This window comes from Echinops telfairi, unplaced genomic scaffold, assembly GCF_000313985.2.
Source record: "Echinops telfairi isolate 266 unplaced genomic scaffold, ASM31398v2 ScPeMD7_140;HRSCAF=443, whole genome shotgun sequence".
Lineage (NCBI taxonomy): Eukaryota > Metazoa > Chordata > Mammalia > Afrosoricida > Tenrecidae > Echinops > Echinops telfairi.
Window position 1 is genome coordinate 195,173 of NW_022104038.1, and position 4,447 is coordinate 199,619.

Below are 4,447 nucleotides of genomic sequence, written 5' to 3' on the forward strand. Positions count from 1 at the left end.
GGGCGGCGCGCGTGAAAGTGTGCGTCAAATCACACTTGTGACCATTGACCTCGCCACCTGTCAGTGGCGATCACCTCCGTGGCAGGGTGGCTGGTCTCCTCTTCTCCCCACCACCCTCCCCTGTCGCACAGTCACCGCCGCGCGCTTTCACGCTCCCGGGACGCGCTCTCGCTGCAGCGCCGGCCGGCGCGGGCGGAGTCCGGGGCTCGGGTCCCGGTCCCACCGACAGGCCTGCAAAGGGAAAGATGATCAGCCCAGGTTGAAATGCCGGACTATGTCCCAGGCCACCTGGACTCCAGTGCTGGCTTCCCAGGAAGAAGCACCCTCTGCGGAACTGCGTCCCAGCCCCGTTTGCTCTGGGAGCGCGCCGAGCAGACCCCGCCCGCGCGGATCCGGTCGTCTACGACGGGAGCGCGCACCCAGGTGGGAGCACCTTCCCTGTCCTGAGAGAGAAAAAGGAGCAGGGACCCGGCTCCTTGTTGAAAACGTCACACTCTGGAAGTCCCTCGAATTCCGTTTTGTGTAACTAAAGGTCTCGGTGTAGGCTTGAGATCCCCATATGTTCTTTATTTCGTGGAGACAAGAAGGTCCAGAAATACCTTCACGTCGGGGATTACATTCTTTGTTAAGAATTGAATATAAGTATCGAATCACCTTAGGACTCTAGCCAAATATAGTTCGTAACTGGGCTCTGTGGCGCAATGGATAGCGCATTGGACTTCTAGCATTTCTCAGAAAGGGATTCAAAGGTTGCGGGTTCGAGTCCCGCCAGAGTCACAGGTGTTTTGGTCCAGGAGGACCATTTATTGGAACATAGAATCTACTTTCTTTACAAGACTCACTGCAATTCAGTTCTCTTTGTGGGGCTTCTTCAGGAACCGTCCTAGGCATATCAACAGTCATTCGATAACATAAATAACACGCAGGAGAAAGAGTAGGAGCACACAGAAAAATGTGAGAATAACTATTGTAATTGCTTAATATGAAAAAATTACCTCGGAGAAATACATTTTGTGTTTTGCTGGCCTCTGCTTGAGGAGTCAAAACTGTCCCTGTCAGAATCCACTTAAAGTAAACAAAAATAAAATATTTTTTGGTTGGTTAAACTCAAGACCCTAACCCTGCCCTTTCCCTCTCCAAGTCAAACCCAATAAGCGCTCATTGGCCGCTTGAAATTCCCACCTCTAAGAACACAAATTGAATTTGCTTAAAAATGAAATATTGTGGATGAGGATGTCTACGAATTATTTTGATCTGAAACAAAGATCAGTAAAACCCCCAATGCCCTATCTGAACCAATCGAGAGAAGAAAAGTGTCTTTAACTGTGGGTTGCAACCCCACTGATTGTGAGGATCACGAAAAATTCACAACAGTGATATGTTTCTGAACTCTCAAGGACCAAAACTTAATTCAAAACCAAACATACAATGAATCCCAGGCATCACTGGCAGCGTGTACTCTTTTTACTAAGTCTCAGGAGAAAAGGGGACAAGTGGAAAAAGTTTAAGAAGCCCCGTAGACCACTTCTTCCTGAATTTTCCCAATTGGTGCCTAATTTTGAGTATCATATGAAGCTTCCTGAATATTTATTTTACAAAATATAGCTCCAGCCAACCAGTTTTTCTCAGGCCATCTGACCACTTCTGTTATGTAATTGTCATTTTAGTTTTTCACAATACTTTAACGCAGTTGTTAATAACTGAACTGAAGTGTATCCATTTGCTATTTGTTTTCTATTTATCATCTTTCCTCTTTGTCCTTTGTTTCTGTCTTCTGTCCTTTTTTGGAGTTGAGGGGCTTAAATGAGTAGTTTTTAAAACAATGTTAACCCTGTCGTTAAAATTTTTAACATACATATTTTAAAACATTCTTTATTTTTGCAGTTTGTATTTTGAACTTAGTGGAGTTTACTTTCAATTAACATCGTCGCTTCAGGTATCATGTAAAAAGATCACTACAGTTTCGAAGCTGTGCCTAACCTTTTCCCTGGCTTCTTTCTCCCAGGTGGGCAGCAGCAAGGAAGAGAAAGGCCCTCACAGAGATGGACTGACACGATGATGCACCGAGGGCTCAGACACAGGAGTGATTGCAAGGAGGGCGCAGGACCGCGCCGTGTTGTGTTCTGTTGTGTGGATAGAGTCACGGTGGGTCTGATCCCTCGTGAAGGCACTTCACAGCAACATTACAATAGGATGACTCCATGTAACCCCTATCATATATTGCTTTATTATGCTCTGTATTATACTTTCATAGGTCATGAACATCACAGAACATTTTAATTATTATTTTCATTTCAAATGGTTGGCTTTCAATAGATTTAAGAAATGAAAAAGAACTATATTTTATATTGACCTACACATTTCAATGTCCAGGGATTTTTATCCCTTCTGGCCATTCAAGTTTTCTTCTGAAATCTTATTCATGAAACCTGGAGCATTTCCCTTAATATTTCCTACAGAGAGAATCGATAGGCAATACATTCTCTCCAGACTTTCTTTTTCTGCCCTCCAAGGCTGTAAATCTTTAAACATTTTATTTAATTTTTTAACACGTTTAGTCACATGCCATCCACCTCTCATACTCAGGTGTTCTTTACCTGAGAATATTTACTTATCTTTCTTATTGAAAAAAAGGTGTTTTCACTGAAAGAGAAGTCTTTCTGTGTTAGTCTGGATAGACTAGAGAAACAAATCCATAGTAACTTATTTTGTATAAGAGAGAGTTTTATATACAAGAGCAATTGAACATTAAGAAAACATCCCAGCCCAGATCAAGTCCATAAGTCCGATATTAGCCCATATATGCGATACCAATTTATAAAGAATCCAATAACCTTAGGGACTGAAGCCAAATGTGCTTTGAAAGTGAATTTACAGAGGTGTGTGTGTGTGTGTGTGTGTGTGTGTGTGTGTGTGTGTGTACATTGTCCTTTCCGGGCTGGTGTTTTGTGCAGCACGTTTGTTTCCGCATCTGGTTCTTTTCTCTTTGCACTGAGGAGCTGGGAGACTTGGAGACCCCGACCTGCTGGACGCACGCCCACCCTGGCCGCCTTGTTGTTGGTGAGTGTGAGCGGGCGGCGCGCGTGCAAGTGGGCGTCCAATCACACTTCTGGCCATCGACCTCCCCACCTGTCAGTGACGATCACACACATGGCTGGATGTCTGGTCCCCTCTTCTCCCCACCACTCTGCTCTGTCGCACTGTCACCGCCGCGCTCTCCCATGCTCCAGGGACGCGCTCTCGCTGCAGCGCCGGCCCGCGGGCGGAGCCGGGGGCTCGGGTCCCGGTCCCACCGACAGCCCCGCAAAGGGAAAGATGCTCACCCCAGGTTTAAAACCCGGACTATGTCCCGGGCAACCTGGACTCCAGCACAGACTTCCTAGGAAGACGCCCGACATGGAACTGCCTCCCAGGCCCGTTTGCTCCGGGAGCGCGCCGAGCAGACCCCGCCCGCGCGGAGCCGGTCGTCTTCGACGGGAGCGCGCACCCAGGTGGGAGCACCTTCCGTGTCCTGAGAGAGAAAAAGGCGCGGGGACCCGGCTCCTTGTTGAAAGCGTCACACGCTGGAAGTCCCTCGGATTCCGTTTTGTGTAACGAAAGGTCTCCCGTGTAGTGTTGACAGAGTTCAACTAAATGATCTTTAGACCCCCAACTGTTCTTTATTTCGTGGAGACAGGAAGGCCCAGAAATTCCTTCACGTCAGGGATTGCATTCCTTGTTAAGAACTGAATATATGTATGCAATAACCTTTGGACTTCAGCCAATTATGGTTCATAACAAGGCTCTGTGGCGCAATGGATAGCGCATTGGACTTCTAGCTCTTCTCAATAAGGGATTCAAAGGTTGTGGGTTCGAGTCCCACCAGAGTCAGAGGGTTTTTGGTCTCTTTACAAGACTCAATGTAATACAAATCTGTTTGCGGGGGTTCTTTAGGTACCGTCCCATGCATATCAGCAGTTAGTTGATCAAATAAGTAACACAAGTAACAGGTAAGACAAAGCACAGAGAAAGGTGTTAAAATAATTACTGTAATTGTTTAGTATGAAAAAATTTCCTCTGGGAGATCAAGTTTGTGTTTGCTGGTCTCTGCTTGAGGATTCAAAAGTGTCCCATTAAGAATTCAGTTAAACAAAAATATTTTTTGGTTGGTTAAACTCAAGCCCCTAACCCTGCCCTTTCCCACGCCTGGTCAAACCCAATTAGTGCTTATTGGGAGCTCGAAATTCCCACTTCTAAGAGGTGGGAATTTGTTTTAAAACGAAATATTGTGGATGAGGATGTCTACAAATTATTTTTATCTGAAACAGAGAGGAGTACAACCTTCCTCCCCCTATCTGAGAGCAGTAAAGCATTTTCAACTGTGGGTTGCAACCCCACAGATTGTGAAGGTCACAAAAAATTCACAACAGTAAAATGTTCTTCTCCCTGACCACATTTCAAATGCATC

The 4,447-nt window shown here is 45.7% G+C and overlaps 2 non-coding genes across 2 annotated transcripts; both read left to right on the plus strand.

The window, feature by feature from the left end:
* Nucleotides 1-687: 687 nt before the first annotated feature.
* Nucleotides 688-777, plus strand: TRNAR-UCU. Its single transcript is given in 2 exon segments — nucleotides 688-724; nucleotides 742-777. It is a non-coding gene; the product is annotated as a tRNA-Arg (tRNA).
* A 3,003-nt stretch (nucleotides 778-3,780) lies between these two features.
* TRNAR-UCU lies at nucleotides 3,781-3,870 on the plus strand. The gene is given in 2 exon segments: nucleotides 3,781-3,817; nucleotides 3,835-3,870. It is a non-coding gene; the product is annotated as a tRNA-Arg (tRNA).
* The last annotated feature ends 577 nt before the right edge of the window (nucleotides 3,871-4,447 follow it).